Here is a 20,254-nt window from a genome sequence, read left to right on the forward strand (position 1 = left end):
TGTATGGAATCAGTGTAATGATATATAAACTTAATACTGCGAATAACTTAATTTTGTGGTGACAACCATACTCCTGTTTCAAATTTAGGTGTCCACGCACCTAAATTGAATTTCATTCATCCAGGTACACAGTGGGCCCGTCTCAGCCCAACAAAGGAGAAGAACAAACAGACTAATGACCTGGCATGTTCTGAGTGCAAATTGCAAATATGACATGAGAATGGATGGTGGATGATGCCCCAATTAAGTAAATTTTTGAAGGGTTGAAGGCACAACTATGGTAAGCGATGAGTAGTGACTAGAAAATCTGTGTTTTTTTTTATATTGTTTTCTATTTCTATCTTCTTTATTTTTGGAAAATAAATTATATAAAACGAAAAATAGCCTTTTGTTCATACTGCTGTAAAACCTCTATTTGATTGTTGAAACATTCTATTAAAACCATGCTGAGCAGTGAGAACGATCATAATCCTGAGCCTCCAGTGATCAGGCTGAGTAATGTTGGCTTAACAAATAGTCTTGTCCAACAATTATCCACGTATGTCACTGTATTGCAAATTTTGGTTTTGGTAAGCAATCCATCATTGAATAATCTCCATTTGAGGATAGTAAATTATTTGTTATTGCAGCAGTGAACATGACAGACAAGAAATACCCAAAAATGTCCCTCTCCCCTGGCAACAAGCAAAATCTGTGCATGATGATACAAAGGCAGGAACAAGTGCATGTATGCCTATTATGACAATGCAAGATTTACAAGCCTCCACAAACTCTTAAGGAGGGCATCTGGGGGGAAAAGCCAATTTGTTCTATTGTCATTAGCACAACAGCCTGCTTCTTTACCAAAACCTCACACTTAACATAAGCATTTCATTTGGTGTGCAATTTTCACAGCCCTGTAGAGAACAGGAGTGGCAAGACTACAGCTGCACAGTGAATAAACATATATACAAGTCAGGTGGGCTGCATAATACAAATCTAAACTCGCAGCCTTTGAAATTTGCTAATCACCTTGTTTCATTACATTGTTTTAAATTGTAATTTAATATAAAAACAATGAATAGAAAGGAAGGAAAAATACCTGCCATAGAGTACCATCCTGTAAAGTTTACATTACAACAGAACGTTATCATAATTAATTTTATACAAGAAACTAAACCATTCCACCATGAACAAGTACAACAGTGACAGTATACAGACATGCTCTCTCACATCATTTGTCCTTGTCAACAGACCTGTTCAAAGTCCAACACGGCACAAATACTGTATGTCCTGTACAGTGCAACTTGGTGTAGACAGACCATCAGTATGGCCACAGGCCAATTAAGCTATCGTGAACACAGCACAACTGCAGTCTCAGCGTATACTGCATTACATTTAATTAAGAGAATATTATAGCCAAAACATGTTCTCTTACAAATGCCACATATATGATGAGGCATCTGTGTTTTCCTCCTGGAAGCAAAATCAATACCAGCCACACCCTTGTATTTATAAGGTGCAAGACATTCAACATGGCTTTTCCATTACCGTGTTGTATATTGTTCTCACTAAAGGAAGACGAGCATTAGTTCAGAGTGGAATAGCAATAAACTTTCCATTACCCGGTTCCTCATAAATCTTCTTGATTTAGGGCACAATATGTGCACTACAATCAATGGTGTAAGAAAATAACTCCAGCTATTATATACATGTGGCCTATTAGGCTTATTTTTAAGTCACAATAAAAATATTGGGATATCATCCCAAATAAAACTTGTAACTCCAACTTCTGAAATCGGAAATATAGCACCTGATCAGCTCCTTGTGTATAAAATACCGCCTTTTTCACATCTCAGAAGACTGGGAAGTACAGTGAGCCACATATGAACAGTAATTTGTCTTCATCATCAGCTTTCTGTAACAGACAAACTGGAAGTATTCATGTGGAGCTTGGCACAGGGAAAAACCCAATAGCCAAGTATTATCATGCATTAAGATGGATTGTCAAATGACAGCAGTAAAAAAAAGCAACATCTATCTCTTCATGAATAACCTTGCCCGTCTCAAATTGGTGTGAGCTCAGGGGACAGTTTGGATCCAAGTGTGTCAGTGTCTGTCTCTATACATATACACACACACACACACACACACACACACACACACACACACACACACACACACACACACACACACACACACTTATGGCTGAAAGCATTTTCACACACATCTCTTAGGTCATCATAACAAGAAATGTCTTGATGAGAAAGTGGGAACAACACCATTCTAAGATCCATCCATCTTGCCAACAGTCATTAATAACCATCAGTCCACAGGCTTTGATCTGGGACTGCCACTGATTAAAATATTATGTACTTTGAACACGACTTTCTAAGACACGGCTGCTTTTCCGAATAAAACTGGGTCATCACTCGAATAAATTGTAAACTGCAGGGAATTGAAGCTGACTAAAAAACAAGCTACAACATTTTTAAAGCCGGCTTTCGTGTCCTCTTTTACACTCAAATTAGTGGACATATCGAGGATTTCTGAACCCGCTAAAAATAGGTAATTAACATCATGTGGTTGGTCTGCCCTGTGGTGTTTTTCTTCACTTCACTTGTTTGCGAAATATGATGTCATGAATATGCCAGAAAAGAAAAAGTCAGGTCAAGAAGAAAAGTAAAAAGGGTTTGCTACGCTACAATACATTACATGGCAATGGCCAGAAGATCAATGCGCTCCATAAGGTTGCACCACACAGATATAGAAAATTCCATTGCTGCCTGAAATAGAGATAGAGCCGCAGCTGATAAAAACTTGTGTGTGTATAGCAGTCATTTGACCCAGGAGTGAATGATGAATAAGAACATACCAACTTGTCGAAAACCTGATTAAAACAAGTTTTAAATGTGTTTTGACTAGTGGGGTGTTATAATAGACTGTAAAAGAGTAATATTCAAATGATTGCATTCTAACACAAATACAATTGTGACAATGGACATAACAATACATTTTTTTTCAAAAATCGGAACAGAAGAACAAAGTGGCAGGGATCCCTTCTTGAATATGCTTCTAAAAAAAAAGTAAAAGCTTAAACCCTTACCTCTTAGACCTCCTGTGCAACAGAGTAAGTACTTGTATCCATAGGGGCCTTAATGGGTTACTGGAGGCTAAATCTAACATGTACCACTAAATTGCACATAATCTCAGGTCCATGGAGATGCATTGCTTATGCAACTGTATACAACATGTGAGTCACAAATAATTGTGAAGCAAGCAAGCAAAGGTTGTATGCAGCATTGAAAAATCCCCATCCTATCGTGCAAATACAAATAATCAAATACATCCAAACGAGGTGTCCATGTGTAGATCAAGATGCTGTCAAGCAGTTCACAGTAAAGATGGTTATCAAGGTAGCATTTTACCTAATGAAGTGTACCTTTATGGCACCTGGACAATCCAAGTTAATGGGCTCACAGAAACGTACAATGTGATGACACAGTCAAAGATCGAGGTTGTGTTCGATTTTGTGACTGGGCAGGTGGCAGGCATGACTGAAACAAAGTGCCTGATGGGGACTGGGGATTCAAGATAGCATTCTAAAGAATGAACAAGGCCCTCAGTCTGAACAGGCTAATCAAGAATGACTCTCTTGATTTGTAGCTTGGAGGTGCAATCATGTCAGAACAGGCAAGCAGAATTCTTAGTTGAGACTATAAGTTAAGAAGATATGTGCATCTTTGAACATACAGGTTATCTACTTAGTTCCTATGCTGCTTGATAGATAATGAAAAAAATAATTCCAAGTTGAAGTATGACATATTTATAAAAGCCTCCGGAGGGGGTGAAAGGACAATCCTGGCTAAATCAGTACATGAAGTTTTCAGTGTGCTACTTTAAAGAGGTGAGAACAGTCTAAGGAAAAAGTAAAAAAAAAACAAAAAACTATTTTTTTGTAAACTAAAGTCACAACCACTTCTCAGTCGTTCACAGTTAGATTTCCTTCATTTTCATTCCATATAACAAATCATCAAGCCTCAGGTACTGAATAAATTCACTTTATCAACCAATTAATCTGCCTTCTGCAGCACCTCACCAGTGTAATTTGTAAATGACTAACATGGAAGTGATTAAGGGATGGCTCCTTGTTTGTTAGTCAAGTGACGGTATTGTATGTATTGAGTTGAGCCATTCCCCTGTGTTTTCCAAGTGGATCATGGGGTAAGTGCTTAATTACTATGAGGGACAGTTCAGAGGAATTATGAGCCACGTAAATAATAACACAAAATAAGAAATCAGGACTCATTAAGCTAAGGGAATGAAGGTGCTCCTCAAGTGTGTAAACAGCTTAATATACATATTTGGCAGCATGCTAAAAATTGTGATTAACAGTTACCGTTAGTACTGACAGTAGTTAGAGCTACTGTATTGCTAACATAAACATATGGGTATGAAATTGGCAGAGAAAGCCACAATTAGGCCTCCATTAGCTGAAGGACATTTTGCAAATGTTTTATGTAAATTTGGAGGTAAAATAGTTTTCTTATCGTTTAGTAACTAATAAAAAAATATGTATTTACTACATATGGGATCTATTTGCTGTGGTAGACTGTATGTGGAATTATACTTAGGCATGTTGTCAGGGACTCATTTACTGTAACAGTGAGCATTCTTTGGCTAATCCACTGACTCCTTCTAAAAGGTGGAATGTGTGAAAGAAAGTGCTGACTTTACTTTTCCACCAAAAGGCTCTTAAACAGCCTTGTGTGGTGTTAATAGTTAATAGAATCCGTATTTGGCAGTGCCTATCTGTTATTACGAAGTCGTTTTTGCCAGGCCAAGCCTAAAACAGGTATCCGATAGTCAAGTCAAACTAAAACTAAAATTAAGATTGGGCATTTACTAAAAACCTGACATGCAACTAATAATTTACAAAAAAAAGAAAAAAAAAAAAGACCTGACACAAAAGGTTTCCAGTGAGACCTGAGCCAAACAGATCTCACTATGATGAGGCCACCAGCACTGGCAGCAACGTGATGTACCACACATTCATTATGACTGCCTGATTATACTGCAATTGCCATTTAAGTCTTTTCTGGCACAAATGAACCACAGTTGTGCTGCAACAGTGAGCACTTGGATACTAGAAAACAAGTTGATCAGTGAAGAACTGCTAACTCAAGGCTCTTAATTAATCAATGTGCACAAGATGGGAGCAGCATGGTGCAAGGTCCAGAAATGGTGTAAACCATCATCGTGCCATGCCAGATGGGACAGACACACTCAGTGCTGCTGTGATTGTCTTTTTGCTGTCTCTTTCCATGGATTCTTACAAAAATGTCTATGAATATAGCATTATCCCTAACCCTTATAAATGGATAGGGGACACAATGGGTGTGTCCAACTAGGTTTTATATAGATGTGGTATTTTATGGAATAATGTTTTCAAAACTAAGACATATTGTTAAAATTCAAACTCAGTTAATTGTATAGTTAGAATCAAAGTACAAAATACAGTGAAGAGGACATACTGCTGTCCTCTTCACTGCACATAGTAAAGGCAATACATTAAGGTTTTGATGTCAGGAGAGTGCACTTTGCTGGAATGGCCCAGGATGAGGTAATACAGTATGTTATGGAGTGACCGAGTGCTGCATTGTGGGCTGTTTGATGTTGCTAGGCTAGTGAGTGTAGGTCTGTTTATAGTCAGAGTTAATGAGCCTTAAAGGTGATTGGTTTGTCCATTTTAACCTGCAGAAGTTTCTGAAGGTTGTTCTAACATGTTCTGCTGCTGCAGAGGAAACAAGTTCATGACGAGTTAAAACAAGGTCTTTTCATCTCCTGATGCAGAAATTAAACAACAAAGCTGGCAACAAAGACTTGCATCTGCCACAGATTATGACTGTGAAAACTGAAGTCTGACAATTGTCAGGGAAGGTGGAGAACAGTCAGAATATCTACAGTATGCGAGAGGAATGAAAAATCCACTCACTACAGTAACTTGGCCACGAGGAAATTGAGCAGTCCACAGATGACCAGACATCCATCTTGGTAAGCAGCCAAACGCTGTTACATTGTCAGATGGTTGTAAGAGCATGAGAAAATCACAGCTCGTATCAACTCATTAAAAGTCTTGCTTTACCATTATTATTTTGCATGACTCAAAATAATCACTCAATAATATGAGTAATTTCATCTGGATGGTGTTCCTTTCACTCAGCAGCTTTGTTTTGCCTTTCATCTTGCATGAGGACTGCAGGAAACATTTGAATATTGTATCTTGCAATTTCACATAATTGTGCACTATAATTCTGAAGGTTTGGGTGAATGTTTTGTGTGCAAGAACCCTGCTCTGTCCTGAAACATATTTCCAAATCCTGGTACTTAAATAATCGAGGGAGAAGAGGGGAGGTTGAAATGTAAGGAGCTGCTGTGGTGACGCCACACTGATCTGAAAGGTGCCATGGAGACGCCTGTCATGAGGGGAAGAGTCCTGTGATGTTGACGCATCTCTGTCTGCAAAAGTCTGACAGTCTGCTTGAGTCAAACTCCTTGGATAAGTATCCCCTGTTTGTGTCTATGTGTGCATGAAAACCTATGAATATGTGTATCTGCTCATGTGGAGTTTTGTTCACTGCGTAGGTGTGCGACTGCTCTTTACAGATGTCTTTTTTTTAAATCCAATACATCAAAAGAAGGGGCTGCCTGCAGCATAGTGACAGGTTCACAGGCAAATTGACTCAATTTGGACCTGAAAATGCTGTTCTCATTTTAAACCCATGAGTACATGTGGATTATTTATAGAATAATGAAATAAAAGCACATTATTTTTGTGACACTTGACTGACGTGATACAAGAAGCCTCATTTCTACGTTATATACTGTGAGACAAGTTGGTACTGGATCATTCTTATGTGTCAGTATCTGTGGTTGGATTATGCTCGGCACTTTCAAAACGACCCAGTGTACTTGTAAACTGAAGGTGTTCAAAGCAAAAACTGAATCAGATAAACTTGTCATGAATTCATTTACTATGCTTAAGAGGCATCTGCAAATTGAGTCAGATCATCTGTCTTAACACCCCAATTTCACTCATGTTCTCTCTTGCATGGCATTATCAGAAATGTCACCATTAACAAGACTTTGCCAGACTGCTTGCCTTGACATTTTAACTGATTTAGTAGTTTTTTGACTACTGAAGTGGACCAGCAGTTTTGGCACAGATAAACTGGACTCACTGAAGCTCTGTCAGTGTCACAGTTGGAGGTTTGATTGTTCAAACCATTCTATGAACAACACAAATGCCACTTGGTACAGATCACGACAATCTTTATTTTCTCCTAACTCCTCTTGAATACGTTCAACCCAACTACATCGTCTTACTTGTAACAGAATAGTGCATTTTCAGCCATGCTTTGGTACAGCGCTAACTGTGTTCTCCAAACTCTTGATTTGTGGTTTGATGTACTACTTCCTAACTCCCAGCCAATCTCACCTATATTGCTAAATCAATATGTGTGTTGACAAATGTTCACCCTGACATATTGAGGGTGACAAAAATCAACTCAAACATTTGCTGGCTGTCCATTTAAAAGCCCATTTGTATATAGAGGATGATGTTAGGGTGTGCAGGCTTGGGGGCACCATCTATACCTGCATTACAGAGAACTCTCCCAAGGATGAGGTTGAAATAGATTTCGCATCAAGAGATACATTACCTCCACTTACATCTCTTAAAATATGGGACATTTTGTAACTGATTCATTTGAAATGGTTCCGTTTGTGCTGGGTGGATTAATTGCACATAACAATTACAAGTCATGTCAATGCTCATGTTGAATAATTCATTTGGATAATTTATTTAGTTTTAAATGACAGTACTTTCAGAGTTAACTTATTCAGAAATCTCAGTGTGAAATGGAAGTGTTATGGGTAGACAAAGAAACAAAGTGTGAGTGCAAATGTGTGAGAGTCAGCAGAGGGAGAGAAGTTATTCATGAGAAACTGTTATTTTTAAATTTGTGACTCATCCTCCTTTATTTGGATTGGTTGTACTTGTCCTGTGACAAAGTGATAGCAGTATACCTACAAAAACTCATCTTGTAATACACTGCAATCAATTAGGGCAAATCAAGTCAATGTGTCGCTGCTAAAAATTACAAAAGCCACTAATGGCATATTTATATGAATGATTGTTGTGTTGATTGTAATACAAGACAATTCTGACAGAAGTTTGACTGCAAGTATCTTGCTTGTGTCAAACATGCACACTATTCAATCTGGCAACAATAAAACAGTGTACTAGTTGAAAGTGTCTCTCTCACTCTCAGTAACAGAGGAAGTAGCCTTCTCACATGACAACACCGTCTCGTAAGTTTTGGGAACAACATGTTAAGTCTGACTCTTGATGGGGTCTCAATGCAGACTAGACAGGTCCTTAGTCAACAAAAGGAATCAGACAATAACTGAGCAGACAAATCTGCCATGATGAACCTTTGCTGAAAAGTACAGCCAAATTCATTCTCAAGCGGAGCATAAGCAGTACTCTTCATCTCTACATGAGGAGATGTTTTGTGTCCAGAGGGGACTGAACCTTAAATTCAAGGTCTTGGAAACTCAAGCAGCCAGCAGGAGTACGCCTGAAAATTAGCATGACACAAAGTATAGAAATGGAGAAAACTGAAGGGCTGAACAATATAGGGTGGGGGAAAAAATGCATCCTTTGTTCTAGGCTGATTACATTAGCTGCATTCCTGTGAGCACTGGATGCTGCTATTTTGCCTCCATGGTAAGACTTTTGAAAATGTACAACAGAGTCCAATAAAATCCATGAAATTAGTACATGGTCAGTACTATATTATTAGACAGTGTGATGGTCATTTTAACAAAGCTAAATAATTCCTGAGGCATTAGGAATTCTAGTAACCACTAACTAAATTCTACTAGGCACAAACCACGTAAATGCAAGTAAATGGTATGTATTTACAGTGCCCTCCTATAGTATTGGAACAGTGAGGCCAATTCCTTTATTTTTGCCATAGAGTGAAAACATTTGGGTTTGAAATCAAAAGATGAATATATGAACATTTCAGCTTTTAATTCTAGGTATTTACATCTGGATCTGATACACAATATATAAGATAGCACCTTTTGTTTGAACCCACCCATTGAGCATGTGAGCAAAAGTATTGGAACAGATGGACTTAAAAAGGATTAAAGTGAATAAGACTAAATATTTAGTTGCAAATCCTTTGCTTTCAATAACTGCATCAAGCCTGTGACCCAATGACATCACCAAACTTTTGCATTCTTCTGCTGTGATTCTTCCAGGCTTTCACCGCAGCCTTTTTTAGTTGTTTGTTTTGGGGGTTTACTGCCTTCAGTCTCCTCTTTGGCAGGTAAAATGTGTGCTCTATTGGGTTTAAGTGTGGAGGTTGACTTGGCTAGTCTAAAACCTTCCACTGCTTGCCCCTGATGAACTCCTTTGTGTTTGGGGTTGTTATCTTGCTGCTTGATGAAGGATCTCTTCATCATGCTGCTGCCATCATGTATTACATCAACAATGAGCCCATCCCAGAAGAAGTCATGCAAGCCCAAATCATGACATTAACTCCACTGTGTTTCACAGATGAGCTTGTATGTTAGGGATCATGAGCAGATCATTTCTTTCTCCAAACTTTAGCCATGACAACTCAGACATACCTGGGCAACACAACACAACACAACACAACACAACATGTTCATCACATGTTCCAATAATTTTGCACACATGAAAAATGGGTGGGTTCAAACTAAATGTGCTGTCTTCTATGTTGTGTATCATGTAAATACCTGGAAGTAAAAGCTGAAATGTTGATGGTTTGTCTCATATTCATCTTTTGAAATCCCAAATGTTTTCAGTCTATGGCAAAAAAAAAGGAATTGGCCTCACTGTTCCCATACTAAACGTGGGCACTGTATATTGAGCATTTCTAGACCATTCAAAGCTGCTTTTACACTACGGTTTTTGCCAATTCACTCACCCATTTACACACGGCCTGTACAGCTGTGAGGCGCAACATGGGGTTAAGTGTTATGCCCCAAAGACACATCAGCATGACCCACAACCTTCCTGTTGAAAGACCACTCACTCTACCACTGAACCACTGTTGCCCTCCCAAGTATGTGATAGACATTTGTTCACATAAAAAGATATCGTTCACAAATTCAATCAAGAGGCAGACATGTGAGTCACATTCTGACTCACATGTCAGTACCAACAGACATGTTTGCTGTGTTTACATTGCTAACCCAGTCAATACCAAAGTATTTCAGTCAAAAATTTAAATCTAAAAAGGACTTGTGAAAAGGCAATGTAAAAGAGAGCTACTACTTCCTGTCATACAATCATCTGCATCCGTCACACTTTCCATTTGCAGGCCCCTGTTATGTCACACAGATGTGTGAGCACAGTTATTGAGAGAAAAGCAGAGATGGACAAGGATGGGATGGGGTCTGGAAGTGAGAAATCAAGCACTGACAAAATAAAAGATAGTAAGATAAATGGGATCAAAATAAAGAGAGCAGAAAAGTGGAAGCTGGGTAGCAGGGTGGAAACAAAATGGGAAGCAAATAAAGAAAACCACCAAGACAAGGAGACTTAATAGCTGTGTCTGAAACCTTTGAAATTCAATTTTAGCATCTCCAGTTCGCATTTTAAATGTAATTTAAACGGCCATAAAAATAGTATTTTGTTTTACAACAGCAAATTTTCTGAAGTCCTGTATCCACAAACAATACATATTGTGTGTTACTGGATAAAAATGTAATCATGGATGAGGAGCATGAGTTTGAAAATTGGCTCAAGCTGAAAATACTGTCAACATTTTACCACATTTAAAGAAATGTTTGTTGCATATAGTATGTTACATTAAATCTAAATTTAAACTTTAAATCTAAATGTTCTGGGTGAAACTAAATTAGCTAATATGCAAATTCACAATTCCAATGACCAAAAGTTCTACCACTTAACACTTACACTTTACTGCCAGTCACAGTAGGTCCGTAACGTTAATATGCCCAGCGGTCAAAAACAAAACAAATGTGCTATGCATGAAGTGCATTGATGCTAGAAGCAAATCTGTACTGGGCTAACATTAGCTAGTTTTAGTAAGTTAGGCTTAGGAACCTAATGCTACATGAGTTGGAAAACAAATTTACTCAAACATTTGTTATTGTAGGTTGTTATTATTACGCTAATGCATGTTTATGTTCATTTCATCCAGTAAGTTGGTTTTAATTCATTAATAATGAATTAAAACCAAGAATCACTTTCTTAATAAATGCATTCGTCTGGTAATAAGCCAGAAATGTAATTGCTGGGAATGCAGTTCTCTACATATACAAATAATGAATCATTATTTGATTCTATTTATACAGTCTGACCATCTCAAGCTTTTATTTTGTTACTTCTGGTTATCAGCAGTGTGAATTAGCTAAATATTTTGTTTCACCCAGGACATTTAGATGCATCTTTAGATTTAACATTAAACATTTAGATTTAAATATTTAATATACTTCTGAGAAAACAATGTGGTAAGATATTACAATAAAAAAAATCCATGACGACACTCTTCAAAACATTGTTTGAAGCTAAAATGTGGATGTTATTTTCAGCTTAAATAATAAATATGCATTGGAACTAACAAGGTACAAGGTAAAAAGCAACCTATGTCTGACATACTTGAAACTGAAGTGCACAACTCATACTCAAATAAAACAAGTTGCTAATTAAGCCCGGTGACATTCCTACACTTCAGTCAGTGATTTGTTATATCAAGACAGACGGAGGCAACAGCAACATTGTGCTAGTAAATAACGATGCTTGGATGACGATCAGGTTGGAGTATGATTGAAAACACGTGAAAAGTTGCAGAAGTGAATTCTGCTGCTCAAAGGAACACAATTGTACAGCAGTTTGATGGAATAAATGTGTCTTTCCCCTGCGCTGCCAGAGTATACACACAAACTCCCCCTCAGGCAGGTATCAGTATTGCTTGACAGAGCAGAGTTTTCAGATAAAGAATGCAGCATCATATTACATCGCTTCTGTTCTGTTCATAAAGACCAAACAGAGGCAGAATAAGAACATTAACAACAAATAATATTACCTAAAAGTTATGCACTGGAGCTTTAACTGGTCAAATCACACAGTCGCAAAAACCCTGACGTCATATTGACACACCAATTAGAAGAGTCATGTAACACCCTTGGTAATATCACCAGATGTAATTGCAGAGCTAAAATAGAATGATGGTTGGATCAATATAGAAAACCTTAGAGGAAGAGAGTGTGTATGTGTGTGTGTGTGAAAGGAAGGCCACGATTCACTGTGTAGAAGTCGATGTGTGAAATGAAAAAAAAAAAAGGTGGAAGAGAGTGGTGGTAGGAAGCTTCCCAAAGGATACCACCATTTCATAGCACAGTGCCCGGTGGTACCTCCTGGGCTGGAACTAATTGGTGCGAGATTAACTTTCCAGTGGGATATAATGACCTGGAGCGCTCCCACAAATCTTTGGATCAGTGACATCAATAGAGGCTAGCTTCCATGCCATGCACCGACAGTGATTATTTTTGTCCTGGACCACCTGGCTGCCACTTTAGTCTGATTGGAAAAAAAATAACATGCGACTGCAAACTTTGCTAGGTCATGATATTTGGTTAAAAGAATGTGGAATGTTGAGGAGCTGCTGTGTTTTGCACCTGCTGGTGCTGCTGCACCGGGGATAAATCACCATCAAATATCACTTGAGGAAAGTGATGGTCTGTTTATAAGTAGCAGTTCACTAAAACATTTTGTCTACTTTTTTTTTTTTTTTTAAACATCATTTAGGTTTGCATTGGAAAATATCACAATAAATGTGTATGGACGCTCGTTTGTGGAAAGTAGGCAAAAGGCATCTCCCCGAAGAGCAGAAGTGAGGACAAATTGGTGTTCTTTCAAAGCTGCGTATACACTTTGTGTTTGTGCTTACACTGCAATGTTTAATAGTTACATTTGTCCTCAAACAGCTGCTTTGTTTTTCTCACGCCGACTCCGACTGTCACAACTAAGCTTGACAATGTATAGGTCAGCACCGGTCAATTTCAATGTTGAATGAGTGGTTAGTATCGGACGGGCTTGTTGACATGTTGATCGCTACAACCATCGATCCAGTCTCTGTTTGATTATCGGATGACAGCTTGTTTTAGCAGGATTAGAACTCCTAACTACAGATTCCCCAAGCCCCACTGCTGTTTGTTCTTTGCAGGGTAGTGTTGATTCACATCGTAGCATGCAAGTGTTCACCTTGATGAGAAAATCAACACTCTTGTTGTTGAAGTTGCCTTCTCACTGCAGTTTTATTTGGGAATGAGTAATGAAAAGAAGTTACCCAACTAGGCTGCACACTGTTAATTAAGTATAAAGTTTCATTCATCTTTACTTTACATCTTTTCAGACAATGTAAACATAATGCAATATGAGAATCATGAAAATGTAATATTATGAGCCAAATTTTCTTAACAGCACTGTATTGAGTTGTCATATTCATATGGTACCTTCCGGTCTGACCCTTACAATTTATGTTTCCTTTCTTTCTTATAAATGAATGAACAAACAAACACTCTGCAGTTCTCATCTTTTCCACTTCTGCATGTTCCCTAGAGCAGAACAATTGTTAGTTTTACCCAGGATGCCTCTGCACGTAATAGTCCTTTTGACAGGATCCGCAGTGGGTGTAAAAGAAAGAAAGAAAGAAATCGTTCATCCAGGAAAAAGAGCCGCCTTCTGTGAACAGTTTGAATTTAAGTCAGATGTCCAAGTTATCACAGTAGACTTGACAAGGTGCAGCTACCACAACTAATTTCACCTGTCAACAGCATTTGAATTGACACATGGAGAAGAGACGGCATTTTCACATGTGAGTGGTTCACGGTAAATGTAAACTATTTTGCAAGGTAACCCGAATATTATATATATATATATATATATATATATATATATTATTTTTTTTTTACATACATATACATATATCTCAACTATCTCATAGCTATCAGTGACATCACATATTTATCTTGGCGATCTCATACAGAGCAGTGAACCTCTCGTCAACTTGGGGCAGCAACCGAATGACAGGAAATTTCCACAGTCTCCTTTATTGTGGCATAAATTGCTTTAATGAGTAGTAACACTTTCTTAATAAATGCATTCGTCTGGTAATAAGCCAGAAATGTAATTGCTGGGAATGCAGTTCTCTACATATACAAGAACACTGCAGGATTGCAATTATGCAAATCGAAACTTAAATAATGTTCTTGCTGGACTTGAAATGGGAGTGTTACTGCTTAATGAACAGTTTTATCCAGGTTTTCCCCTGCAGGAGGGAAATATGTACACATAATTACATTTCTGTAAGTGGGAGGCTGGTGATGGCTGGATACTCGATAGGCTGCATGTGCTACAATACACATGCAACTAAATTTTTGGTCAACTAATGACTATTGTTATTATGGACTGACCAAAAACTCACACTAAATGGGATATTTTTTTCCAGGTGGCATGCAGACCGCATCACAAGTCTCCAGAAGTGAACATACTGCTTGTATGTTCACAGCACATTGACCTGAAACCTCCACCACCTCCAGGAGCAAATGCTGGATTTAATCACATGTTATGGATGACATTAGTTCCAGATTCATTACTTTGAAAACATTTGAAAAGCATTACACTTAAGTGCCAAATGAAGTTAAGATTCTGTCTCAGCTTAGACCTGTTAAGGGATGTATTGATCAGCACCAGTTTAGCTAACAAAGATCCTTATTATTTGCATTGCTGTGTCATTTTTTTCTTTTTTTTTGTAATTTTTTACTATATTGTATTTTATTTTATTCTATTCTCAATCTTATTCTTACGATTTTATTTTATTTTTACTTATTATACCCTTGCACATTTCTGCACCTCTTTGTCACTTTAACTGAGCTGTTGTAAATGTGTGTTTCCCCCCTGGGGGAGGAATAAAGTCATTCAATTCAATTCAATTCAATTCAATTCAATTCAATTGGTACACAATTCCACTGGAACATCTCAGAATTATGAACAAAAGAATGTGTTTTATAGACTAAAAGGAAAAAAGGAGTGACTCAAAACAAACCGTTTCCTCTGGATCATTAATTCATTGTAGATGTTGATTAACACTGTGACCTTTACAGACCTTCTTTGCCTGAATTAGTTGGGAGACAAATGCTAAATGAGGAGAACTTGGGATGAGACTGCAGGCACACAGAGATTAATCTTTTAAGATCTCTACCGGAAGGTGTGTGAGATTCAGTTATGCAACGTGCACGCATTTAGGAGAGGGCTGTGTGACGTCAACTGGAACAAATAGACGACCATGATGTTAAAAAGAAAAAACAAAATCCGTCATCTCCGAGATGCTGACACATAGGGAATTCTATTTCTAGCCTCTGACGCTCAAAAATTAGTGCAAGACAAGATCTCTCTGAGATTGTGTGACACACACACCACGAAAGAACAAAAAACCATGCCAAAAAACTTGTAAATAATGAAAAAGCCTATGATGTTGCTGTTGTCAGACTTTATTATTTTTTTAAACTTTTAGAAATATAGTAGTAAAGTTTGAAGTGCAAACTTGGTGTCTGAAGAATTTAGTAAATTTAATGACTCAGCAAAGTACAAATAAAGTGCCCCAAATATGGAAAAAACACAGAAAATGTCTCTTACTCTCAAGTGCCATGTGTCATCAAAAAGTGTGGTAATCATTTAAACAAAGCACCTAATAAAATGCACAAAACTATTGGTTTAAAGTCAAAGAGGCAGAGCCAGTCAAAGAGGTCACATTGCAAATATAACCCTAATCCAATGTTACATCTCAAGACAGACAGCTTGAACGCTGACCTAAGGATGAGAAAGGCCACACAAGCATCACTTATCACACACGGATCAATACTTCTTCACTCCCTGACAAATCTCTTCTAAAAGCTTTCAGACTTATCAACACATCACTCAACTGTGACAAGAACAGCTGTCTTCCCTATACATCACACACATTTACCAAAGTGTCTGAATACAGTGCTCAGTAAACATCTGAAGTCATTAGACCATAGCTTTTTCCCTTAGCAGGATTTTATTGTGTCCATGTCATGGTCAATTCTAACAATGCCTGAGTATTTGCTGTTATCTTGGCGATGTAGCCACATAATAAAAACATGCAGTATTCCAGTTAACACTGGAATGCAGACAGTATTCCTTCTGTCTGCATTTACTTGAATGCCTCTCCATGGGAAAAGACTGGTTCTGACTCTTCCTCATCAAGTAGATTTTAATGTTTGTGCTTAAATGACGTATGTAAGAGCTAAATACAACCATTTGTCGTATTGTGACATACTGCATGTTTTGCACAGCCATATAAAAACAGTCTGCAATACACACAAATCATCAAGAAACAGCCCTGGCTCAGCAGGTTTCTGTCCACTTGTATCTCAGGGTTGGCATTTCAATGTCCTACCCTCATGTTGAAGGGAACTTGCGCAAGACACTGAACTCCAAATTGCTCTTTAATAATAGACCAATGCCATGGGTGGCATCTCACCTGTGTGTCTGTGTGTGTATATATAGCAGATATGAGATGCTGTTTCTGAGGTGCTTCAAACAAATAAATTGTACATTTGCTTTTCAGTCTGTTTGTATATTTGCATTTGCCATTTGATAACAGACTTATCTTCTGTTGATTGATTCATTTACAAATATTTCAGCACCAGTGTGTAGGTATTTTTATGTGTGCCTGCTACAGGAGCAAATGTGAAGGGGAAGTTTGCAAGCTCCCATCTAACTTCATGCTGGCAGGAAGCTGCAGTTAAAAATAACCACAAGATGAACTCACATGTTTCCTCCTGCTTACCTCACACCAAAACCACTGCAGGTATATTTATCTGTGCACAAACTAATGTACTTTCAACCTGTACTAGTGGTGATGGAGCCATTTGTTTTTGCCTGTGTGCTGTAGAACACCTGCTGTTTCAGACTCCTTTGTGCATGCTTTCAGGGAGAAAAAAAAAAATAAGATCACATGCAGGTCATTAAAAGATTCCAACTAGTCATTTTTGTTGCACTTCATGTATAAAAGTGTCAAAACAGAGAAAAAACTAAAACAGAAAAGCCAGGAAAGCATTCACCTCTATCCAGGGTGGCATTCCAATCAAGGGAGCTGATGGTAGTTCACTTGAGCACACATTAGCTGGGAGAACTTTGGCATTTGTGCAACACAAGACAAATGGATGAGCTGCACAGTGAGGAGAGAAACCAATTTGAGGTACAGTTTAACAGAAACCCAAAAAAAAAAGAAATACCCATTGTGCTGCAGCACTGTAGTCATTTTTAATACAGTATGTAAGCTACACCCTTGTTTTTTTAGGGCATTTTTTTATTTGCAAGTGTATCAATGTACAGATTCAGGAAAATTGAGGTGCATCATCGGAACTGCAAAGATTTGAGACCCTCTTTTTCCCGCCCATTCTTTCTTCTTCCTTGGTGTGTACAATAGGAGAAATAGACCCACTGCCCCCAGTACTTCCTGTAGTGCAATGCAGTTATTGAACGCGTTTTGCCAGATGCGACGTTTAACTAAATAGGTGGATGATGCATCGACAATAAAATTCCACACTGACGAATCGACATCAATCTGACAATAGTCATTGCAGCCCTATTATTGACAAAAGTGTGACGCTTGGAGTCAGAAATGGCGATAGAGAAATTTGAACTCGACGGATACTTTGGCAGCACTTTATCCTCCTTACAATCACAATACTTACCTGAATTTTGAAGTGTATGCTTACATGAAGAAAAAAAAAATCCTTTATACAGTGTGATTATGATGTAAGGCTTCCATCATAATCACACTATAAGGAATCTCTTCACGGCAGTAGATACAGTATTATGGCGTCAAGTACGAGCATGCAAGTGCTGAGGCGATGATTTCAATCAGCTATACTGGGGTTTTTTTGTGATTTTCCTCCTGATTGCATCCAATCCACAAGAATCAAATAAGCAGCTGGTCAACCTGATTTTTTGTGTGGTATATTTTCAGGAACATCTGGGTTTCAAGTCTACATTCTGCAAATATGCAACCATGGACTCCCTTCATTGACATCCTGACAAACAAGAGGCTCCCAATAATATAATATGATATATATATATATATAGATATATATATATATATATATATATATATATATATCTATATATAATATGAGATATATATATATATATATATATATATATCTCATAACTCATAGTTCAAGAATTGAGGTCCCAAAACGTAAACAATCATTTGATACAAATATGAAACACACAATAAAGTATATTTTTGGCTTTGAACATGTTCAATTATTTTAAACACAAACATTAGAGCACTTCAAAATGTCTGTGATTAAACAAAGCCATTTGGAATAATTCTGTGTGAACCATTAACGTCTGCATTGCCTGCAAATCCCTCTATTACATGCATGTCAAGTCATGTCAGGAACTTGAATATCTGCAGCAAATGCCATGGCAATCCATCCAATATATCAAGATATTTCACTCTGAACCACAAATGTCAACCTCATCGTGGCACTGGAAAATAAGGTCAAGGAAACATCAGAATAAAGTCTGATTCATCCACTGGACAGCATAAAAGTTTGCACAAACATTTCATTGCATTCCATCCAAGAGCGAAATACGTCCTTCAATATGTCATGGTACATCCAACAAACCAAAAGACTGACACTGCCACCCCTGAGTTCCTACTGCAAGCCTGATTAAAAATGTATCCCATTCCATGTTTTCGATGCACACTTGATTTTAACTCGGCTTTGCCTCTATGTTTTTATCAGCAGCATGAAAAAGCAGGCCAGGGAGTAACTATTTTAAAAACAGCAACAATTGATCGGTAAAAAGTGACCATTACAAAGAAATTAAGTGATTTTAAAGCAAAAATATCCCCTCAGGTACAAGGCAGGAGCTCTGGCTACTGAAATACTGCATGTTACTATTTGCTCTGGCCCTTTACAAGTATTTTAAGAGGTAAAATAGGCTGAGAGAGCTTTAATATACAAACTAAATTCCCCCCAATGAAACTATGTGATTTTAAAGCAAAATATACCCTTAGATACAGAGTAACTATTGTGTTAACTGGAATACTGCATGTTACTATGTGTAGTAGCGCTTTACATGTCACACTCAAATGAAAGCAAGTGATTTTGAAGCATTTCAAGGCTGAAATACTGCACGTTAAGATTTGTACTTGCCCATTAGCCGTCTTTCGACAGGTAAAAGGGGCTGAATAAGCACAACTTATTGGTGTATGAACCGTTTATGGAGAAGCGCATGTTACAGTGAAAAAAAACAACAAGAAAACAAAGTGGAGGCGCACCACCTGAGAAGCCTTTGCTCTTACCTGTTTCTTTGATAACAGCGGCGTGTCTCGGAGCCGTGGCTGTGGTTAGAGGAGCCCCGTGGCCCTGGAGGCTGTGGTTGGAGCTGGCGGAGCGGTCGTGTTTGAGTTTGGAGAAACATCCACTGCGTCGACTTGCTACGTTTCTTGTGACTCCAATCTTCTGACTGTTGTCTGTTCATCATTTTTGCATGAACTCTGAAAAAACCAAAACATATTCTCTCAGCTTTGCCATTACATCTGTCTGCATTTGAATTAAAACACAAAGCCTATCAGTCACCTCTCAGTCACGCCAGAGTGTCACTAATTACAACAGCATTGGCAACAGCTGCGCTAAAGCCAACACCCACTCATTGAACTCTGAACTTTTGACAAGAGACGGAAGGCCTCTTTGTCTATTAGTGTTTTCTACTTCATTATTATTATTATTATTATTATTGTTATCAGTATTACAACTTTGTATTTTATTTAAGGACAATTTACAAGCTTAAAATCAAATTCCAAAACATTAAACAACCCTAACACCACTTAAATTGAATAATGGAAAACATAACCATACTATTTTTTTTATTTGCATTTGACACCCCCTTAAAAATAATAATCTGAATGTGCCGGCTTTAGCTTTGCCAGTGCACCAGTGACTATATTGGTGATTTAAAACTGGCTATTAATGCAGTTGTTACCTGGCTGGGGTGTTTCTTAAGGAACTTCAGGGACCAAGAAGGTTAGAGATGGGGCCTCATCATTTCTTTATAATTATTAAGTGGAAAAGGCTTAAGTGGCAAATCTTGTAATTTATTCTC

General features: G+C 37.9%; 1 long non-coding RNA gene across 1 annotated transcript in view; it reads right to left on the reverse strand.

Annotated features, from left to right (window-relative positions):
- The window catches only part of LOC131457059 (uncharacterized), a 70,445-nt gene extending 50,803 nt beyond the window's left edge, over positions 1–19,642 (reverse strand). Inside the window, exon 1 of the long non-coding RNA XR_009239969.1 lies at positions 19,455–19,642. This is a non-coding gene — a long non-coding RNA (uncharacterized LOC131457059). The remainder of the gene's footprint in view (positions 1–19,454) is intronic.
- Positions 19,643–20,254: the final 612 nt, after the last annotated feature.

Source organism: Solea solea, chromosome 3 (genome assembly GCF_958295425.1).
Source record: "Solea solea chromosome 3, fSolSol10.1, whole genome shotgun sequence".
NCBI lineage: Eukaryota > Metazoa > Chordata > Actinopteri > Pleuronectiformes > Soleidae > Solea > Solea solea.